This window comes from Planococcus citri, chromosome 5 (assembly GCF_950023065.1).
Source record: "Planococcus citri chromosome 5, ihPlaCitr1.1, whole genome shotgun sequence".
Taxonomy (NCBI): domain Eukaryota; kingdom Metazoa; phylum Arthropoda; class Insecta; order Hemiptera; family Pseudococcidae; genus Planococcus; species Planococcus citri.
The window spans coordinates 250,266-274,868 of NC_088681.1; the positions used below are offsets into that span (position 1 = coordinate 250,266).

Here is a 24,603-nt window from a genome sequence, read left to right on the forward strand (position 1 = left end):
TCCCCTGAATCCTGTAGTCATAAGCTAGACACAATCTCATGATTATAAACGACGACTTCTGCTCGTGCAATTTTCATGATGTAGAACTACATTATCTATGATCGAGGAGGGATAGTGACTTCTTCATGAATGCTTGAACATTATGAAATGCCAGGGAGTGCTGCAATTTGACTGTGTAAAGCTTTTCAAAGTGGTAGATAAACCTATTTCGATATTTCTGCAGAAAAACAATCGTACTGCTAACCTTTGTAGGATGTAACTATTTGGTGACAAATATCGAGAAAGACTATCCACAGAGTGATAAACAGATTTGATGGGTGGATTGTAGATTATCTGAACTTATGTGCTGTTAAAAGCATCTGTGTTCCTTTCAATTCTTGTTTCTGTCATTTCAAGCCTACTTGATTATATTTCCCATATTATGTACTTTGCGTATTCATGCTCTGTTTTTTCGGGTTTTTATCGAGACAAGCGAATCAAATTTTCAAAAAATCGCTCTGGTCCACCATTTTCACACCTTTCATGATTTCATTTTGTGAAGGGTCTACCATCCATATGTTTATCCAAAAATGGAGCATGGGTCCAATTTTTTTATCCCAACTTTTTTGAAAATTTGCCCCCCAAAAAGGGGTGGGGTGTTCTTTGGCGATATGCTTTCACTCATTCAGTACACCTAATGATACTATATCATTCAGTTCCATGATTGACCTCATTGGGGTTTTTGCTTTCTCGGTTTTCAAGGAAAATTAAATAAATCGGTACGGCTTTTACGAGACGGCTTTAAGGGGCTGGGGGGCAAACTGTGGGTCAAAGTGATGCTTGTGATGATCTAATTCAGGAAATTGAAAGCATTTTCACCCAACATCTCAGGATTAGCCTGGGTCTTTAAGGGTTAATGAATGCGCGTAACCCAGACTACTCTATACAAATTTGAAACAGTGAAATTTCACTGTTTCAAATTTAGGGCGTACTTTTACGTAACGCGGATGTTTGAACGAAGGCGGCGGCGGCGGCGGCGGCGGCGGGTCGTACTCGTAAGTTGCCGTGCTAAAGCATTTTGTTCTCTGGTTGGCGTCGTTGGTTTTTTCCTGCGCTTATCAGCTTTCGTAGATAGTCGTACTGACGCGTCGCGTCGCGTCGGTGATAATTATTAAAAATTAAAAAGCGTGCAAATTATCGAGAAAATTTGTACTCGTACTCGTACCTATTGTTCGAGAGAAACGACCAGCAACAGTTCAGATTATATCATCAGCATTTCGGTAAAGCTAAGGTACCCACTACCCACCAACCTATCTTCTCGTATGGTTACGTAGGTACTCATTTATCAACATACCATTGTGCTTTTATCTGCTGTACCTACGTATTTGTAGTACGTAAACGTACGAGTATGCCTAATTGTAATTACCTACGAGTATGAGTATGAGTATAGGTACGGGTATGGGTCGCTTAAGTGTACGTCTACTCAGTACTGTGTGTCTGTGTGGTTCGTCGCGTCGTCGCGTCCTACAATACATACGAATATCTGTGTGTTTTCGCGTTTTCGCTTTCCTGTCGCTTATCGCGCACATTCGTATACCAACGTACGTCTACGTAATACGATAGTACTTATGTACCTAGTATACTGTAGTAGGTAGGTAGGTACCAAATACCAATATCTGCCATCTGTCCAAAAAGCGTTCAAAAGCACAATTTGCACACGCGAACGCGCCACCTATAGGCACCTAATTAGCGTATCGAGGAGAAATTTACTCGTTAGATGGGCGGTTGCGGACTGCGACTTTTTTGCGTAATTTTACTACTCGTACTTACTGAAATTTGATTACTCGTTGAGAATCTTCATTTTCTAGTCATTATACATATACATTATACTCGTAGGTAATAGGTATGTAACGTACTCGTATTACGTACCTACATAAAGTGTATTCGTAGCTCGCAAGTCGTAGGCGATTCGTTCTCGTGTTTTTTGATACGAGTATACCTACGCTTTCAATAAGCTAAGTACCCGTACCTACACTCTACAGGGTGCTGGGTGCGCAAAAATATCGAGTACGGAGTATCGCGTACCGCGTACCGCCAACAAAATTTCACGTTCAATATTTCAGTTGGTCACAACGAAGCGAATGATACGGGTAATAATGATAGCGCATGATTGGTCACTATAATGTACCTACTACCTACCTACCTACGATATTTGTATGTACAAGTAGGTACGTGTACGTATACTGATGCTCGTATAGGTTGGCAACGAGAACGCCGAACGCCGAACGCCGAACGGTGAAATATGTACATACCTAGAATAAATGTACCTATACGGCTATACGATTGGTACGATTGGTACGATTGGTGGAAAATGTTATCACCAATCGTGCGCTACCGGGTGACCAAGAATAATGGGTTTTGTAATGTTCTGATATGACAAAAAGGGAAAAAAATTTCCCTAATTAAAAACTGAAAAATGAAATAACAATCGAGAAAAAGTGCATTCGAATTATTGTTTCGATGCAAAATGAAAGATTACCTATTTCGTATTTCATTGAAACAATCACTCAAACGCCATTTTTTACATGATTATTTGATTTTCTAATTTTCATAACGGGAATTTCCTCTCCTTTTTGATAACATCGAAATACCATTATTCTTGGTCACTAGGTATCATTAGGTACATATTAGCCAGTAGCCTACGAGTATCGTTGACTGCGCCCGCGCCACGCCAACGGCCAAACCGAAACGTCGAGCAGAAAAGCCTTTTCGAAGGTACCTTTCGTTACTCGTATACTCGAATACTCGATACGGTAATTCTGCGCAGCCTGCGGCCGCGAGTGTCCGGTGTCCGGTATAGTCCTTTAAAGGTCCTGTCGATGTCGGCTGTCTGAGCTGCTGCCTTCTGTTGTATTCGGTACATCGGGTACATCGGGTACAGGGTACACGGTATTCGACATTCGTATGTTTGAAGCTAGGCCTACAATGGTGTAGGTACTTACAATTAGGTAGGTGGCGAGAAATTCAGCGTGTCCCATTTCTTTCTGGAAATTATTTTCCCCGACTTTTCCACGGTTTAAGTACAGACCTTTTTTTTCTTTTTTTAAGTAAAAACACCGTATTTTTAAAATTACCCCTTTTTTGCATTAAAAAAAATCACGTTTTTCAATATACGAGTAGGTACGTTCGATTCCAAGCTCAAACCAAACAAAATTACCCGAGCGACGAGACGACGCGGACGCGGACGCGAGGCAACTGTTTCTTAGAATAATTATTTACAATAAAACTAAGTACCAAAAAAATTATTAAAAATTACAGCGAGACGAACACATTGAAAAAATTGGTGGAAATTTGTGAAATTGGCTGACTTTTGCACAAGTGCGGCCACGCTGGAAATTAGAACGTGGATGCAGAATTGCAGAATTGCAGAATTTTGTTGACCAATAACGAGAGTACGAGTATATTATAATAAGTAAGTACTCGTACTGTACGAGACGAGTTCCAGTGGTGCATACTCGTATGTGTTATGTAGGCACGGTATACTCGTGTAAGTGTATAAGTACGTATAGATAGCCTATCATATATACACATACAGTATACGCTATACGCGTACGTATACGAGTATGTGAAAATTTACGCGCGGCGCGCAACAGAAAGTAAAAGCTGCCATGCCACCTGCGGGTGAAAGTAAAGTAAACCGAGGCACAAACGCGAACGCGAACGCGAACGCGAACGCAAACCGTACAAAGCTGCAACGATTCGATACGCTGCACCGCGTCCACCGTCCACCGTCCATCGTCCAGCGCCCAGCGCCCCCATCTCATTGTTCTGTTTCGACAACAAACTTCACTTGAAAACGATGAAAACGGCTGCGGGGCCTGCGGGCCAAGTTTTTCAAGTCTTGGCCACGGGGGCGGGGTTTCGATTTTTTAGCCGCAATTAAAAGGCAAATTCTTTTTCTCATTTACCGTACTGACACGGTAGGTCTGGGTCCTGGTCCTGGTCCTGGTTCTGGTTTCGGTTTTCGACTTTCGGAGAGTGGTGAGTGTGGTGCGGTGGTGCGAGTCGCATATTCGCGTATATTCGCATTGGTCGTATCAGTTTGCGTGCAAAACGAGCGCATAATACGCGTACGGAAATGGGTCAAGTTCTTCGCTATCGCTGCCCAGTGCCCAGTGCCCAGTGCCTGTCGCGTTGTCCCGTCCGCTTCCCGGCCGCGGCCGGCAACATGTTAATAAAGTTGCAGTTAGATGAGGCTGCTGTGGCGTGGCGTGGCGCGGCGCGGCGCGGCGCGGCGCGGCGCGGCTATTTAATTGGTCACTCGAGGAGTGTGAGTGCGAGTGCGATACTGATGATGCTGAATGCTAATACTGCCCGCGCCCGGAGAAAGCAGCTGTGAGCTGCCATACGTAAAATTTCCTACTCGTATTCGCGTGCGGCGCGTCATGTCATGTCATGTCATGTCATGTCATGTCATGTCATTCACCGGCCATCGTGCTGTAGCTGCACAGGGTGTCATGTCGGTCGCCGCGCCGCGCCGCGCCACCGCACATTTTCAATCAAATCGAACAAATTATGAAATTAATCGAGCTACTTTAAGTACCTACTTTTATTAAGCTTCGAAGATGAATGCCATGCCGCGATGCGCGATGCCGACCATGTTACGAAAGCAGCGCACAACTCGATGACAATTTCAAGCTTCAAGCATTACGTTTTACGTTTCGTCTTGGCGTAATCCAACCACATGCGCAGCTGCACGTCCACGCTTAACCAATCGCTCATTCGCTCGCCATTAGCTATCGGAATAAGGTAGGTAGGCAGAGATATTATAATGGCTAGGCTATGTCAAACGCCTAAAAAAGTTTTCTGCTAAATACGTAGTACCTACGTAGACGTACCTAGTACATCTTTCGGTTGCCGTTGGTCACGGTCAATGATACGAGTAATAAGTAATGATAGCGCATGATCGGTTGTTGGACGTTGGACTGACAATATGAGAGTAAGATGATTACATTCCACCAATCATCCTCGTAATATACCGTATGCAATATGCATCTATTTAACCGTTCTTGCCAACCTGCGAGTACGAGTATATGTGTACTTATTTTTATTTTTTGATGAAAAACTTGCTTCGGAGTTGACGATATTTTTGCGCACCCTGCAGCAGTAGCTGTAGCTGTAGCTGTTCAAATGCGTAGTGCAGCGTGCGACCGCGACCGCGACCGCGAAAAAGGTTCGCAAACTCGAACGAACGTATTTTCATTTCAACAACTTATTGTTTATCCTTGCCCGACCGATGTTTAATTTTTTGCCAAGTTTTATACACGTGCCCACCTGCACCTGCACCTACTGAATTCTCATCGGTTTTTGCCTTTTGGCTTGGCTGATTTACCGGACGCGACGTTTGAAAACGTTCTAACACGTTGCATTATGCAATTTCCACTAGGCACGAGTGCATTTTTATCAAAGTCTTCCGATACATACGCGTATTTGTATTTCATCCATTTTTTAGAGGAGCGCGCGGACACGGAGGAGGAGCAGGAGCAGGAGGAGTAATCGCGGTGATTTGAAAGCATCATTCGTGCTTTCGAGTTGCCTTAGTTTTTCCAACCGCATACCTACCTACGCACGTAGGCTATACTCGTATGATTGCATTTCGTCTGTTTTTTATAACTTTGATTCGGGTAAGATAAACGTAAGATAGGTATAGGACTATAGGTACACGGTACAGGGTGCCCAGAAATATCGAGCACCCCTAGAAAATTTGTCTACTACCTATAATACTTTGGTTGGTCACGGTGAATGATACGAGTACGAGTACGAGTACATCATAATGATAGCGCATGATTGGTTGTTGGCCGGCCAGTAGAGATAACATTCCACCAATCATACCTATTACCTACGCAATACGCATCTATTCGTATTTTTTCGTTCTCCGTTCGGCTTTCGGCGTTCACGTTGCCCGGTTGCCCGTCTGCCAACCTACGAGTACGAGTACGAGTATATTTTTAACAAAAAACTTTCTTCGGGGTAGGTAGTAGGTAGTAGGTAGTAGGTACTGGATATTTTTGCGCACCTTGTAGCTACCTAGACCTACCTAATTGGTTTGAATTTAGATTAAGGTTGCGCTGTCGTTACTCGTTAATGGTTAATGGTTAATGGTTAATGGTTAACGTGTGTAAGCACTTGAGCGGGTAAGTATGAAATTGTCGAGTAGCGGCACAGCATCGCACGGCACGGCAGCGTCCGACCCAGTGTGTCTGTGTAGGTACGCGTGTATACGAGTATAGTGTATACCGTATGTGTGCTGCGCATTCGACTAAGTAGGTAAGTAAATGGTAAATGGTAACTGGTAAATGATAAAGGTAATAGGTTCATTCAATTCATAGCACTCGTACTCGTATACCTATGCATATGCAAGTATGACCATTTGTGCAATGGCTACGTACGAGTAGCTGTAGCCCTAACTGTGGCTAGTACCGTACAAACCGTACATACACATACACATTCACATATGATGTGCACATTGCACAGTTGTTGTACACTCGTACCTACGTAAACGTAGTATGTACCTAGATATCCAATGCAAACGTACGAGTACACTCAACTAGGTACTTATTAGCGTACTCACTTACTAACCTAACCAATTTTACGCTTTAATTCATTAGTAGATCTGTTTCGGTAGGTACGCGTGGCGTGGCGTGGCGTGGCGTGGCGTCGTGTGTGATGAGAATACGATAAAATAGGTTATCCGCGTGGCGTGGCGTGGCGTGGCGTGGTGCTTAATCCGGAATTAGAAATTCAAGCGTACGGATACGGTTACGGTAGGTACGAGTAGGTAATCTGCGAGCTGCGAGCTGCCGACTGCCGACTACCAACTACCGGAGTCCGGAGACGAAACTGAGAGAATACGAGTTAGCTACTCGTACAAGCAACAGCAACACCAACAGCGATCATCTATTGGCTATTGGCTGTTAGATATCTACTCGTACTTGTACCAGTATACTACGTAGCCCTAGCCCTAGCCCTAGCCCTAGCCCTAGCCCTAGCCGGCCGTAAGAGTAAGACACACATGACTGGCGCGGGCGGTATTAGCAACGACGAGTATTTTGGTAGATACGAGTATGTAGTATGTACGTGTACATAATATTACGATTAATACATACGCATACGTAGACGTACCTATTACCTGCTCGCAACATGCCTTCTGTCAGCAACGTACACTAGACAGCAATGGCAATGGCAATGCCAATGCCAATGCCAATGGCACCGTAAAAAATGCATGCCTATTGTCTGCAGCGTCAGCGTCAGCGTCAGCCTATACCGTCCAGTGTCACTATACTCCAACCAACCCACCCCCCTGGCCCCGGCCTTTGGCTCATCCCTCCTCCGATGAAATCGAATCGGTACAACTACAAATTTCGCATTATCGCGTTGTTATTTTTACCGTTTGGCGTTTATACGACATACGTACGTCTACGTACGCGTCGAGGTTTTCCCCCAATAAATTGATTGTTGGTTTCATTAGTTTTATTTTCAGTAGCAACTACCAATGGCTGTTGGCTGTACCATGTACCTTGTACCTACTCGCAAATACATGCGTACATACGAGTACAGCGCCGAGTACCTACATTCGCTCAAGGTGACTATAGTTCGTTGTCGACTAGTCGACAACGTCGTCGAAACGTTCGCGTTCGTTAAAATACAAATAGCCAATAGGTACGACGAGACGAGACGAGACGAGACCAGACCACCAGTAGATACTTTATAGGTACCTACCTATTTTATGAAATTTTTGAATTTCATCATTTTGTATTCGAGTGTAAGTGAGAAAATCATCCGTCTATCTGGAGTGCTGGCCGTCTGCGGTACCCCACATACCTACTATACGAATACGAATACGAATACGAGTAAGAGTAAGTGACCTATAGGGTCACGGGTGGTTAGTTGTCAAAAAAAAATGTTTTTTGAAGTTTCTGAAGCCGTTTATGGATATTTTTTTGCGGTTTTGGGCTCATTTGAAAGCTTGATTCTTTGCGCATGTTTTCTTTTTTTAAAATTGAATTTTGGTTCATGTGATGAATAGTTAATGGTGGATTTAGTGAGATACTTTTTTGTGACAACTAACAACCAACCCTGTTGTAAGTTGTCAAACACGCATTCACTATTGATAAAAAAAAACTTACAATTCAATTTTCGAAGATTTTCAAAAAGATAACACGTGAGAAGGACTAAACTTTTAGAAAAACCCAAAAAATATCCATAAACGACTTAAAAATTGACTGGTCATTCTTTGAATTTTTTTTTTGCGTAGGTAAATCGACAAATTCAACTTTTTATTCGTTTTATAGAATGAAAGGCAGAAAAAAAAATGATTCAATAATGCAATAGATAATTTTCTGAAAATATTTTTCCACTTTGATGCATATTTTGGTAAACTATCTCATTGACAACTAACAATATTCCCTTTTTTGACAACTAACAACTTCTCGTTTTTCATCTTTGTACCAAAAAATTTTATTCATTTCAAAATTTTTTGTAATTGAACATGTGATTACTGAATCCGTGATAAAATTTCCTTTAAATTGATGTATAATTTATTTACTTTTGACAAATTTTTGATGTTTAAAAACGAAAAGTTCCAATTTAACATGTGTAACTTCGCACCTGTAAAATCACTTTTTTCAAAACTGTATCCCCAAATAAAAAGCTATGTTGCCAATTTTGCATGTTGGAACATTAGTAGGTATAGCATGAAGTTATTATGAAGGTTTCGTGGAGATAGCGTTCATGTATCCTTTTAAAAATGCAATTTGACAACTAACAATTATTGACAACTAACCACCCGTGACCCTACTCGTACATACGAGTAATACAGCCTACGGTATTTACACATACGTAGCTCATGTACATTGTACAGGCACTACGTATATGACTACAACTACTACGCTGGTTGTGGTTATAGCCAGAGTGCCACACATACTCGTATTTTTTGTACGTCTACCTAGCTTGCAAAGAATACCTACCGGCTACCCCTACCGGCCACAAATCTCTAATAGACAGAATATTTATGTCTGTAACAGCTTTTCAGCTATTCAGTCATTCCGCTATTCATTCGCTATCTTTCAGATATTCGGAAAAGTTGTTAAATATTCCATCTGCAAAATATCGAATGGAATATCAAGCAACGTATAATAGTTAGCTAAGTATAAGCCCAAATTTTCAATATCTATTGGAAACAAATTTTAGATAGCTAAAACTAAACTACAATTTACAGCAACTAGATGTCTAATAGATAATTATACAGTAAACTAAATGAATTATAAAAACTTGAACAAGAACTTTAGTATTGCTCCAGTTGTCATGATAGAAGGGAGAGTGTGCATCGGAAATAAGTATTTTCGTTATTTTATACTTGAAAATGGCCGCAATTGCAATGAATTACAATCGAGTAAGACGCGTTTAAGCAAACACGAAAAAAAAAAAAAATGAAACGAATAACCACAGCAATAGCTGCTATAGCGAGTACCTAAGCTAGGGAATAACAACCGTAATGGTAGCGATTGGCGATGGCGATGGCATCGCCGTCGCCGTCGCACCATATCCGTCACTTTCGCTAATCAGATCACGAGCCGTGAATAACGGACGGACGGACGCAAGACTTGGCCGCAGCCGCAGCCGCAGCCGCAGAAGCGCACCTCTAACAGTAACTCGAATGCGACTAATCCGAGTAAGAAAAAGACGAGAATAGGAAAAACCCGCAGAATATTCAACTCTCTCTCCTCTTCCTCTATTCTGCGCGTTATCCGCTATCGTCAGCTGTTAGGACGCTGATGCTGACGCTAACGCGTATCGGACAATGCTGCAAATTCCAATATCACGAGCCCTGCTCAGAAATGCGGGTGAGCATCTCCGAAAAAGGTTCGTGTTGTCTACATACGAGTATGTGCGTACATGCATTTCAGTTGGTCACCACAGTGAGCAGCAGCGGCGGCGGCGGCGGCGGCGGCGGCGGCGGCGGCGCATTTGCAACTTTGTCGAATGCGTCATGCGCCAGCTCGGCTCGCTCATTCACTCGGCTGCTCAAAAGTTGAAATTAAAACGTACTAGGACCATTGGACCATTGGACCATACTCGCAGTCGTATCATCTCCAGTCTCCATCTTGGACACCCTAGTTTTTACTCGTAGATATTTGTATTTGGTGATTGGTGAAAGTAGTCTTATCGTTAGTCGAGTAGACCGTCGACGCGACGCACTACCTTTAGTACATACTCGTAGGGCTATATATTTACCTTTACTACGAGTAGGTCTACTGGTCTAGGTATTACTATCACACTACGCTACGTTTGTCGCTCACTCTTTACTCTGGCATACGTAGACGTATTTTACGATACTCTGACTCGTATTTCATTTCGCTTCATCAACTACGAGTACATACCCGATACCGTACGCGTACGAGTCGCGCTAGTTGGAGATATGTAGGTACCTATCTAGTATCTATACCTACTCGTAGCAGTAGCGATAATACGAGTACATAGTATAGCAACTTTGTAGTTAGCAGCTCTAGCTCAGCAAGCTACGAGTACGAGTACGAGTACCAAAACCAATAGGTAATCTATAGCTAATCCAACTAGGTACAACCACAACGACATACAACTGGGTAGTTCTACCAATTTTACACTTTTTGTGTCCGTGTGAAATTTCACTTACAGTATGCACATGAAAAGTAATGGTGAATGGTTTTGTCAATAAAAGTTGTCCCCATCTAACATTTTCAGGCACTACAATGAATTTAACCCCCTCCCCCCGGGCCACAGACCCCCTTATATGATCAAAAGTTCCATCGTCATGGCTGTCTCACATCTCGTTTTTAAATAGTTACATCGCTGGTTAGCAAAGAGTCGTGATGTTCTGCAATTTTGACATTCGTTTTTTTATTCCTGAAAACTACACGAAAATTACAGTATGAACACAATTCACTTCAGTGACACCTATATGCTATGGAGTGACCTCACACCTCTGTCTTCGAGTTTTTGTTCCCTCGGCGTGGTTAATTTTCAATGCATTCCCAACGGCTCACTATTTACAAATTTTGGTGTTTGAAAATGGAAAAACTGTTTAGGCAGTTAACCAAATCTTGTCCCCTGATAAAATACTGAATCCGAACACCGCTATCCAATATAAAAACGTGATTCCATGAAAATATGGTTATTTATCTTTTGCCGATTCTTTCGTCATGGTTTGTCAGCTTCGCCATACACAAACAGAGAAAAACTGAGAAATGTTGAAAAATTATTATGTGGTGAGTACTGATACTACTTACACTAAAAAACACGAATTTAAACAATTTTACATTTATATTATCCCTACTTAATGAAGTTTTATCCACCGTCATGGGGAATGGCGTTTTTTCCTTCGTCATGGAATTTATACTTTTTTGACCAAGCCGGAGAAATTTTCACCTAGAAATCCTTAAAATTCGTGGTATATTCTCAATTTAAAAATTATTTGAATTACTGAAACACATTTCTTAATTTTGTAGGTGATCAGTTGTCTCAAAAAAGACCAGTTTTGAATCGAAATTTGCAGAAAAGTCCCACATTTTCAAATGGCTCTCCCCCCTCCCCTGAGAGATATGAATTGGGCACAACACTATCAATGAAGTCTCAAGTGTATATATTAACCATTCCAACCAAAAAAAAATTCTCAAAAAATTTTTTTTTGGCGAGGAAACATACTGCAAAATTGTGTAAAATTGATAGAACTACCCAACTACAGTCACACTCACATTTGATTGCGTAACTCGAGCTGGGAAAACTCGGACAAATCCTGTAGTACGAGTACGAGTACAATGTAGTAGGTACAAAAAAAAAAAAAAAAAAAAAAAAAAAAAAAAAAAGCACGTGGTGGCGTCATCAGTCGATCAGATCAGGTATCTACATGTACATACATACTCGTACGTAGCACAAATCATCCTTCGGTAGTGTCTCAGCTGCTCAAAGTTGATACGGCGTGGCGTGGCGTGGCGCGGCGCGGCGCAGCGGCGTATAGCGAGCAGATACATGGGTATTACTCGTATGTAAATGATTTTTTTTTTTTAAATCATCGCGATGCGTACTCGTAATTGACCATTATCTATGTACCTGCACACTGCGCAGCGCACATACGAATACAACAAAAACTCGACAAATGCGCCAAAAAACGAAATACCAACGGTGGCAGCTGGCAGCTGGCAGCTGAAAATGGGCCAGAGCAAGATTCAAGGTCCTCTTCCGACCTACACCTACAGCCTAGACGAGCTACACTAGATAATACGAGTACATACTCGCGAGTTTTGCTCCAAACCGGAAGTTACGGAGTGAACGGGTTCCCTTTTCGTAGTCTCTCCTGCCTCCTGCCTCCTGCCTTACACATACACACGCATGTAGGTCTGGTAGATTTTTCAACGGTGCATATCGAGTATGCACTCCGGGCTCCGGACTCGAGTACAGCGGCGTGTAGCGTGTACAGCGTGAATGTCATTCGCCATTCGCCATTCGCCTTAGATAAGCATCGTGTAAATACGAGTGTCTATTTACGTACGAGTACGTACTATACGTACTACGTATGTATGTATATGTACGAGTGGTATGTATAACCCGGACTGCAAGTTGGCCAAGTTTAAAAAATACGATTTGACCACCACGAGTATTGAGTGTGCTCAGTGCTGTGCACCTTTCTGCAGTTAATCGATCGCAGATTTCCACCCTCGACAAACGACAAACGACAAATGTTAGTCAATGCTCCAGTGTGGTCGACGATCTACTCGACTCGTATCTAGTTTTACGCCCGCACCTACGCCCTAGACCCAGGGCCCAAGGCCCAAGGCCCAAGAGTGACGGCGACCGACGGCGACTCGCGTCTAATACCGTATGTAGCAGGCTCGCAGGCAGCATGTCCGCAATCTTTGGCAAGTCATTTCCCCCGACTTTGCCACGTTTTCCAGACCATTTTTTTCTAGGTTTTTGAGAGCGGGGTACGAGTATGTCGAATGAAAATTTGTCGATTGATGCGGTAGAAAAACGTCAATTTTGGCCAATTGATACGATTACGATATTCGTACGACTTAGCAACTTTTTTTTTCTTTTTCGCATTTTTGGAAGCCTCGATTATTGCAAAACGAGAAACAAATTGGCCCGAGCGAAGCGAGGACGAAAGCTTTTGAAAATTTTCATTTCCAGATGCCCAAAAACGTGGGGTTTTTTAATACGACGGGTTTATTTCTTGGTTTTTTAAAATTTCAGAATTGGAACGATGTTATTTTTGAAGCGAGTTACGTACTTTAAAAAAAAAAAAAAAAAAATATGAGAACAGACTCGAGTGAAGCGACGGCGAAAGTTTCTGAAAATTTGCATTTCGAAATGCGTAAAAACGAGGTGTTTTTGTGCGAGGACGCGTAGTTTTTTTGGGCTTTTAGCTGATTTTGAAAAATAAAACAGAACAGGCCCGTGCGACGGCGAAAGCTCTATGTAAATTTGTACTTGGAGACGCTTAAAAACGATGCGATGTTTTTTTTTGCGACGAGTCCATTTTTTGGCTTTAACACTTGATTTTTATTATCTAGAAATGTTCGTCTCGCTTCCGAAAAAGAAAATAAAACGAGCCCGAAAGCTTTTGAAAATTTGCGTTTCTAGAAGTAGAAAATAATGTTTTCTTTCATCGCGGGTCTTCATCTAACATTTGCAATCGACGGTTTTTTTTTTAAATTCCAGGGGTTTCGCGTGAAAATTACGAAATTTACCCACTGTTGCAGGTTTTCCAGACTCGTAGCTTCAACCGCTACCACACTCGCACTCGCACTCGCACTCGCAGTCATCAATGATCAATTCATCATCGTCACAGCAGGAGCAGGAGCAGGAGCAGGTGCATGCACGTGGACGTGGACGAACATACAAAATAACAAATACCTACGCCTACGCGCGTATCGAACTCATAATTGATCATGTGAAAAACTTTGCTCGCGCCTGCAGATCTGTATAGAGAAGAACATGCTGGCTAGTGGCTCTACGCAAGTACGCACAAACAACGAATTGGGGTACCTACATGGAGCAAAGCGCGTGCGGCGCGGCGTGGCGGAAGGGCGGAAGGGCCGAAGGGGAGCGAGGGGATGAGAATTGAGATGAGAAAAACGTAAAGCGCAAACGACACTCACCGGTTCGGTCTCGTCCAAATTCCGTATGTGGCGTAAGTAGGTACCCACGCGATGATGTTGCAGCGAACTGGTAGCTTTTGGTAAATCCGAGCGCTCGATGCGCAATATGCGTACAATCCGCAATCCACAATCCAGAATCCACGTGCAATCTGCAATCTGCAATCTGCAATCCGCAATTTGTCGAACCAACTCGGCGCACAATCAACCACCACTATCACAATAACCGGCACAGCAATAGCGTAATAATAATACTGATTTTTCGGGAGGCGAAAAAAAAATGAAAAAATGACGATAAAAACAATGGCAACGAGTAGAAAAGATAAAGACCAAAGAGCGGATAACGCTTAACGCCGCGACACTTGTTCGTTCAACATTCAACGCTAACGCTAACGCTAGTACGTCTACGTACAATGTACGATTGTACGCTGTACGGGTACGAGTACGGGTACACGATTAACCAAAGCGAAGCGAAGCAAACTAATACGACGAGTTCGAGTCGGAGTTGGAGTTGGAGTCCGAGTACGTGTACGTGTATGCGTATTGTGTATACGCGGAGATGGAGAATGAGAACTACTTACGATACGAATGAGAGACCAGAGAGCACGCCGCAGCTCTAACCAGTAACCAGTAACCAGCTAGCAAACACGACGCGACGCGACGCAGGACGCACACCTCGAGAAAGTATCGCAATGATTAAAACTCCAAGCCCAGAGGTGTATTCGCTTTTTATAAATGGAAAAGAAAGTACTCGTACAGTCGTACTAGGCTTAGAAGGGGACTCTTACGCCACTGTAGGCGCGCCGCGCCGCGCCCCGCCATCGCCATCGCCATCGCCATCACCGCGCCGGATACGGAACTCTTTTCACGGTCTTCCATAGTGTAGCATAGCATTTCATTTCGTTTCGTCTCAATCTCCCATTCTACCATCCTCCCATCGTGCGCCTAATGGTAATGGTACCTCGTAAGTCGTATGATACACTTTTTTTCTTTCGTCGCTCGTCGCTTGCATACCTTACCCACGAGTACCTATATTCTACATAAATGTCTATGTGTATTCCAATTTTCTCGCCCATTTCCCAAGTTGAGGGCTCCAGCGCTCCACAACAACGCAGCAGTACGTATAGCGTATAGCGTATACAAATACGTAGATAGGAAGTGGGTACGAGTACATCGTACATGTAAGGTACACGAATGTATACTCGAATTTAACTACATACATAGCCTAGGTACTGTATTTTCGTGGTCATAGCCGCATAGCCGCATAGTCGTATGTAGCAATAGCCCGTTTGTCGCCTGTCGCCTGTCGCCTGTCGCTGACGCTGTCGCTGACGTTGTCGAAGCCTTTCATCCGTGTGATGCAATCGTTGGGCTGCTACGTGAGTGTGAACGTGGTTAAAAATAATGCTATTGAACCAGGATGCGTCTTGTCCGGTGTCCTTGTCTCAGTTGTCTCGTCTCTACTCGAATCCGTTTCCCTTCTCCTTTCTTACAAATCATTTTTTTTTCTTCGATTCTTTTTTCAGGTATGCACTATGCACTATGCACCTCCGTCCATGCGTCCTTCACCTATACCTACTCGTACTTCGTACATACGAGTACTATAAGTACGCGCTTTCATTTCGTTACGTAAACTCGTACGTAAGTGCGTATTTCGGGTACAGTTTACCCAATAGTCCAATACCCATCCGTGTATCGTGTATCGAGGTAGCTGCAGCTAGGTACCTCTACCTAGTACCTACCTATTCAGTATTTGGTATTTTTTACTCGACTCGATGTACAATATGGGTCTACAATTCTACACTCTACAGCCACACAAGCGATAATACCGATGCCGCGACCTCGTACGACACGAGTATGTACGTACGAGTATTTAAGTACCTATGTATTTTATACTCTCGAACACAATTTTAGACCGTTGGTGTTGGACTGTAAGACAGGTACATACTCGTGGACCCATTTCTCTACGATTGAAAAATCTAACGAGGAAACTGGCTGGCTGGCTAACAATGACGCGGGAAGGGAACCGTCCGATTCGAGTGACGAGTGAAACTCGGATAGGTAGATGGAAAGAGCCGAGCTGCTCGAAAAATAACCGTCCCATCGGCCAATTTTCAGCCGCTGCGGGCACGAGTTGATTTTTCCATTTTCGCCCATTTTTTCGAGCTTTTCTCCAACATTCGCAACAGGTAAATGCGACTGTTTCGTCTCGTCTCGTCTGGTACTCGTATACCTACGCTACGCTACGCGACGTAGCTACTCGAGCAGCTGAAATTTTTCACCAAAAGACTAGCGTTCGCCATCTGACGGATGAAACGTCTCGTAAATTCGACAATCGCCGGATCTCGACCAGGCGGCGTGGCTTAGCCCATCAAAAGTCTACGAGTATCTCATCTTCGAAAATTCGAAATCTTTCTCCTCTCGAGCTTTTCTCGTTTTTTTTTTTTTTTTTTTTTTTTATAGGCCTATTCAATTTTGCGCAAACGAGTCAACCCTACCTACTATACCTACCTAAAGGTTTTTTTGCCGAATAAAACGACCAGTTTTTAAAATGAAATAAAAGTCGAACGACAACTTTGCAATTTGAAGTACGAGTAATATAATCGCATTTCGGGCTCGAGATTACTCGAATCGAAAAAGAAAACAAACTTTAGACGATGATTGAAAAATTTTCAAAGTTTTTTAACTCGGAGCCCGCGCCGCACAGTGGGATGTGCAAATATTTAGGAGGAAAAAAATCGAGAAATCGAAAAAATCGAACTGCACTAACATGACCAAAACTCAATCCCAACGTGTACTATAACCCTCAAATGATTTGCTTTGACTTGTGCTGGCAGTACGAACGCACGTTGTGTTGGTATAGCAGCATGTTGAATAGAAGTACCTGGTTTCGCAACAAGATGCACTTGTTTAAACATACGTGAATTTTCGTGACATAGGCGTTAATGTTGATACTGTTGATGTTTTCTTGAAGCATTTTTAACGTAGATTTCAAAAATATGCTTGTTTTTTAGTTTTGATGTTCCATAGGCCGAGTAATCTTTAATTAAAGTCAGGACATTTTACTATGTAATTTCAACATAAACTTCAAATTTTGAAAAAGGCCTTGATGTATCCTGAAAAACTATTTTCATGAAAAGTACCACTGAAATGTGTACTTTTACATGGTTTTATCAATTTTTGCTACAACTCGCAACATTGGGCAAAAACAAGAAAAATACAACCAAAACTGATGTATTATTGCTACGAATCATCGATTTTTTGAAAATAAGGGTTTGGTGGGTAAAAATTTACACTCTAAAGGCCAGGAGGCTACCAAAGACGAGCATAATTCAAAAAAAAAAAAAAAAGTTTCCAGTAGTACCTACTTACTAATACAGTCAAATATGGATTTCACCTAGAATCAATTGGGGGAAACATTTTTTTACACCAAAATTCTCGGGATGGTGTCCTAAATGACATACTAAAACCCACCCAAAATCCGCGTGGAGCTTCTCCCCCCAGACCCACATATTTTGTGCCACCTAGCACAGTTTTTCGCGATTTTCACGCGAGGAGTTGATTTTACGTCAAAAGTAGCTTTATTTTTGTGTTCTACGTCAAATTTCCGATCTAGTGATATATCAACTGTCCTTCTACCCCCAAGGGGGTGGGGCTAGAACCATTCAAATAAGGGAGGTTTCCTGAAAAATACATAAAGGCTATAGGCGCCTAAAAGGGGTGAATTGGTCCCCGAAAGCGTTCCAGCTGATATTAGCATAGAAGATGGGTACCATTGAGAAACTTCCGCGTGAAAAATTTCAGATCCACATCCTCTCCCCTAATTTCAATAACACTTTTCTCAGCCCCATTTTAACCGATTTTGAAAATTTTTCAGTATGTTATGTACATATATCCTTAGTGGAAAGTTTCTCAATGGTACCCATCTTCCATGCTAATATCAACTCGAACGCTTTCGGGGACCATTTCACCCCTCTTAGGCGCCTATAGCCGTTATGTATTTTTCAGGAAATTTCCCTTATTTTTGAATGGTTCTAGCCCCACTCCCCTTGGAGGTAGAAGGACAGTTCATATATCACTAGATCGGAAATTTGACGCAGAACACAAAAATAAAGCTACTTTCGACGTAAAATCAACTCCTCGCGAGAAAATCGCGAAAAACTGTGCTAGGCGGCACAAATGTGGGTCTGGGGGGAGAAGCTCCACGCGGATTTAAGGTGGGTTTTAGTATGTCATTTAGGACACCATTCTGAGCATTTTAGCATAAAAAAAATGTTTCCCCCAATTTATTCCGAGTTGAGTTCTCATATGAGCTAATTTGACTAGATTATACAGACATCCACAAATTTTCAAAATTTCGAGTTTTTACTTCCTCCCCCTGCCACTTCCTTATGGTTTTGAGTGGAAATATCTTCAAAATCGTGTTCAGCGCATCAAAAAACCTAGATTTAGACACCCCATATGAAAATGTTCAAAATTTTGAGTTTTTACCCCCTCCCTCTACCCCCCTTTGAGGTTTTGAGTAAAAATACCTTCAAAATCGTGTTCAGCGCATCAAAAAACCTAGATTTAGACACCCCACATGAAAATGTTCAAAATTTTGAGTTTTTACCCCCTCCCCCTACCTCCCCTTTGGGGTTTTGAGTAAAAATACCTTCAAAATCGTGTTCAGCGCATCAAAAAACCCCTATACCCCAACTTTCAATTTTTTTCCTCCTAAATATTTTCACATCCCACTGTGCGCCGCGCCGCGCCGCGCCGGAGAGGATTAAAATTGAAGACGTAAAAATGCGATATTTTTTTACGCCTTTATAGAGGCGTCATTTGGAAAAAAAACTTATTCGAGCGGCGATGCATGCGACAGTACGCTATTTACGCTACTGCGCTACAGCTACGTGTGTCTGTGTACGTGTACCTACAGGTATTACGATTTGTTTCTTTATATGTAGTAACCTAGTATGTCTATGTACGAGTACATTGTACATACGATAGATACATACCTACTACAAGTATCTTACGGTGTCTAGAGAGCGAGAGCGAGAGCGAGAGAGAGAGAGAGAGAGAGAGAGAGAGAGAGAGAGAGAGAGAGAAAAAAACACTAGGCGTAGGTATGTACTCGAAGCTATTTGCCTATTGTCCGTATTAAATTGATAAATTGGAAAAATACACCGATATTAACTTATAAGTGAAATTTAGTCACGATCTATTTTCGTCGTGAGAGAGTAGGTAATATTTTGCAGCTAACAGGTATCGGATGCGATTGCGTCTGTGGCAGGAGGTACGTACTACGTAGACATACTCGTACTCGTACTCGTAGTACATAAGCACTCGAGCGCCTTACGAATTGGAATTACGGGTCGGGTAGGTACCACAGGTAGAGATGGGCCCCTACCGATTAGGCGATTACAGAATGATGCAGTCGAGTACTACAGTCGCATCGCGCACCATCCTTTGAAAAAAAAAATGTCTGAAATTCGATATCTCGAATTCTCGAACCTATTACTTGTATTTTCAAAAAACGTTGGCCAACTTATTCGGATACAATCACCACCGCCACCGCGATAGAGCGAGCGGGTCGAATCGCGGAGAAATTACAGCTGTTTTTCAATTTTATCCACTTAATGTATTACCTATACTCGTACTGGTATACGAGATACTTAGCCTTCCACTACGCACTACGCACTACGCACTACGCACTACGCCTACACAAAACATACGAGTAGGTGTCTACAAGTCGATGTCGATGTCGATGTACCTACCTATAAGACGTACGAGTACGTAAACGTACTAATATTTCCGTATTTCGAATTTACCTCGCCCTTTGTCAAACTGAAAATCTACCACCACCACCACCACCACCCCCCTCCCATCCACCCTGCTACGTACTGTCATACTGCCTATTCGAATAAATTGGTCAAATTTTTGGAAACTAACAATAAGCTCCAGATAGGTATACGTATATGTACCGTACCTATACGTATTACGTACATAGGTAGGGTACGTACTAGATTTCAGTCGTTTTGAGCGGCGCGGCGCGGCGCGGCGGGTCTCCAAGACTCATCAAATCGACAGTCGACACGGACACACGATCAGACGACTACTCGTCGTACTACGTAATAGTATACAGCTATTTTAATTTCGTACGAGAGGAAAATAAATGCTGAAATTTTAAAAAATGGCTAATTTCGAATTTGTAAACATGCGCGGAAAACAGTTACTTTCCTGCCCAGGGAGGAGAGTGACTGTTTTCCGCACATGTTTAGATAGATGCGTTAAAGACGTAGGTATTTTCCAACCACAAAACTGTCTAGGAAACTACTCATTTTCCGATCATATGAAATTAAAATAATTAGGTATCGCAAATTATTTGTATTCCACATCGTAGGTGATGCTGCGGCCGCGGCAATCTGAAATGAAACTTCCTGTAGGTATGGTATGGTATGGTATGTAGTTGCGTGTAGGATGGGCGATGCGTCGCGTCTGACGTCGGCGTCGGCGTCGGCGTCGATTACTTACCGCATTAGTAATAGTAATACACATACGACGAATAGGTAATAAGGTAATACCCGATTATCTGCGTGGAATTTCAAATGACGCGTTGGAAAGTGAAATTTAGTGCTCGTCGAGGCAGACGCGGGCGCGGGCGCGGGTGCGGGCGTGGTGCAACCAACAATCATTCATCCGCAATACTCGTAGGTACTGTTCAATGCGGACGCGGATGCGGACGCGAACGCGGACTTGGAAATGGTGCACTCAAAAAAATCCGATGACGTCAAAGGGTTCGACTAACCTGTTGGTTGGCATCTTGGCAGCAGAGCTAGCACTAGCACTAGCACTAGCACTAGCACTAGCAGATTGCCGATACCACCTAATAGGCTAATACTCGACGTACTACGAGTACAATTACATACACCTTACACGAACAAAGGCGGTACCTAGTAGGTAATAGGTAAGTATCTACAATCACTTATACGTACGAGTAGTTTAGCTGCAAACCTACACCTACACATACACATACACATAGGCCTACAGTACGAGTAATACGAATATAGGCAATAGCCAATAGCCAATAGGACATGGAATCGTCTACTAACATCTACTCGTACAAGTAGTGGATGAAGGGCTGTTTACAGTTTAGGTACATAGAAGTTGAGGTACAGGCGCGGCGGCGATTGGCGACAGTTGCAGGCCAGATTAATTTTAACCACAATTTACAGAGCCGAGTCTACGCGTACGCGTACATACAAAGTACAAGATACGAGTAAATACGTATTAATACCTACTCGTATGTGTATAGGTATTCAATGTATTCATCCATTGGGCATTGGACAAGTTGCAGGTAACTTCGTATACCTGCACTTGGCGCTGCGCCGCGCCGCGCCGTTCAACAAATAAAAACGAAATGAATCCATCGTGTACCTCTACCTACCGTACGGTACGGTACGGTACGAGTAGGTAGAGGTACATTACATTACATACATTGTACTGTACACACGTGAACGTATAAGCGCACTCGTACTCGTATTTTTATGTGTGATTCATTGTATGCGACATCAACTTTCACATTCTACCGTGCATATATTAATGCGAGTTTTTTCATTATTGTTTGCTTTCTTTCTTTCTTTCTTTCTTTCTTTCTTTCATTCTTTATTTACTTATTTAATTTTTTTCCACCCACCTGGCTGGCTGGCTGGCTCGCTCGCCTTCGTCCCTCTGCCTACACTACTCGTATAAATAGAGTAAAATACGAGTATCTACGAGTAGGCTACGACGCGACGCGACTCTACGAGCATACCCGTAGACCCGTAAGTATTTTCCGGGGATCTGTACGCTTGTCGCTTATTGAATGATGGTGGTACACTATACTCGTAAGTACGAGTATCGAGCACATCGGATTCGGAATTTTAGACAGTGATTCATAAATACAAGTACAAGTGCAAGTACCTAGGATACAGGTGAATACCGGCGAACGCGAACGCGAACGCGAACGCGAATACAGTGATACATTTACCTACATAGGCTACTCGTCGTATTACGTATAGGCAATAGGCAATAGGCATGCAGGTCGCATGGACCGCATCAGCCATCAGCCATCAGCCATCAGCCGCACTTGCAAGTAATGCACGCAGGGATACATACTCGTACGAGTTGGTACGCGTATGTAGACGATAGGCGAAGACGTTATACCTACGTAGGTAGCGAAGGTACATTACGTAGACGTACAACGAGATGAGCAATTGCGCCTTACATACGCAAACGCATATACGAAATTTCACGAGCAATCGAGACGAGTGACGAGTAGCGAAGGCGGATGCGGAGTAGATAAAGATACGTATACATTGTATGTATACGTACATATACGCTCATCGCTCGTCGATGCATTCGTACTCGTACAGCATACAGCGTACAGCGTACAGCTACAGCAGTGCATGAGTGTGAGTGATGAGTGCACTGCAGAGTGCAGTCTGCAGTGCATGTACATACGAGTATGTGAGGGCGCGATGGCGCGATGACGCATACGAAAAGGGACCGTACGACCAAAACTGAAATTTCACAGCAGGACGAGGTTCCATTCGATTCTTAAAGAGTTCCTACAATAATTTCAGGGAAATTTTTTTTTTCATTTTTTGCAGGTACGGTGCATTTTTGTATGCGCCCTCATACGAGTAAGTATAGGTATATGTACGAGTACTATACTCGTTTCAACTACGAGTAGTACGAGTAACAATATGAAGACTGAAGAGCGAATCAGCAAGTCGAATGAAGCGAGCGTTGGACGTTGGAGATGGAGATGTACTCGTAGACTCGTACATCCAATATCCATACATTCGAGTACATACGTAGGCTATATATGTACGTATGCCGTATGTACTATGTAGGTAATAAGACAAGTATAGGACATAGGTATCCAGTTACCTATAGACCTACTCCGCTCCTACATACGAATACGGAATACCGAATACGAAATACACATACGCACGCCTAATCTAGTTCACTTTTTCTTTTGTTTCAAAGACTGGTTGAAAGTTGAAAGGTGGCGATCGGCGCGGCGCGGCGCGGCGAGTGCGGCTATGGCTATGGCTATGGCTACACACATAGGTACCGGGTACGGCTTCAAAATTAGAGTGCGCGGGCTATTAGGTACTAATTTAGCTTCATACCTATGCGGACCTACCTACCTACCTACCTACTAATACTAAATAATACGAGTATTTCATTCGACTAAATACTCGAGCAAGCTGTAAACCAGTTGTTTGAGACTCGAGAGAGGCATACCGCGGACCGCGGACCGCGCATCGCGCATCGCATATTATGTGAATGTACACATATCTCGTCTAACTCCAACTCCAAATCCAAATCCAAATCTAATCTGCAGTGTTGTGTGGCTGTGGCTGTGGCTGCAAGTACCTACTTGTACTACTACACCACTACCACTACCACTTCCACTTCCACTTCCACTTCCACTGCACACTACACACTACACACGAGAACAAACGACCCAATAACCGAAGAAAGTATATGTTTACCAACATTTCGTACTGTAAAGTTGTTTGACCTTGAAACACAGTTAAACTTGGAATTAATATATCTACGATCGCGCCGCCTCCGCCTCCGCCTCCGCCTTTGCACTCGATATCGTATTTTCTTTCTTTTTCTTTTTCTTTTTTTAGGTAGCTAGAGCTAGAGCTACCCTAAACATTTTGCAACGAAACGATTGCACCGAGACCGAGCAGTAAGTACATAAATGAAAAATTGAATATAGGTACTCGAACTGGTATAGGTATCGGGTAGAGGTAGTGGTGCACTGGTGCACTGGTGCACGGTCCAACTAGCGAATAGCGATAGCGAATAGCGACAATTCACAGTGATCCCGCAGGTGGAAAATTTTAGCCGGATAAGCCGTTAATTTTGCACGGTTTTGCTGGTAAAAAGCTGAAACCTCGATTACGGGCGGGGCGGGGCGGGGCGGGGCGGTTTTCTGTTTTCTCATCGCCATCTCCATTCCAGCCCAAACCCGAAAAATTAAGCGCGCGGCGCGGCGCGGCGCGGCGCGGGTATTAATAAAGTCGGGGTTTATAAGGATGCCGAATTCGTTTTTAAATCGTACACTGCATATCATTCGATCCCCAGAGGAATGGAAATTCGAAAATGCTGAAATTCGGTAGCCCTCCGCCCTCCTCATTCTCAGGCTCAGGCCGCGCCGTCAAGCTATTTGAATTTTTGGTTAGAGGAACAAAATGGTCGATGCTGGACGAAATTGAAATTAGCATCCTCAACAACACGTACTTTGATACGCTTAGGTATATATATGTACTTATATCGGAAATTTTCAAAATTTTGGATTTTGGAACCTCTCTCTCTCGCCGTGCCGCGCCATCTCTATTCTGCCATACCTACTCGTATTAGTACTTAAAATGGACGTGCGCGTCCTGAA

General features: G+C 43.0%; 1 protein-coding gene across 1 annotated transcript in view; it reads right to left on the bottom strand.

Annotated features, from left to right (window-relative positions):
- Window positions 1-14,886, bottom strand: part of dyl (dusky-like) — a 45,215-nt gene extending 30,329 nt beyond the window's left edge. The window contains exon 1 of the mRNA XM_065365522.1: window positions 14,172-14,886. The gene's annotated coding sequence lies outside the window, so the exon portion shown is untranslated. The remainder of the gene's footprint in view (window positions 1-14,171) is intronic.
- Between the last annotated feature and the right edge of the window lie 9,717 nt (window positions 14,887-24,603).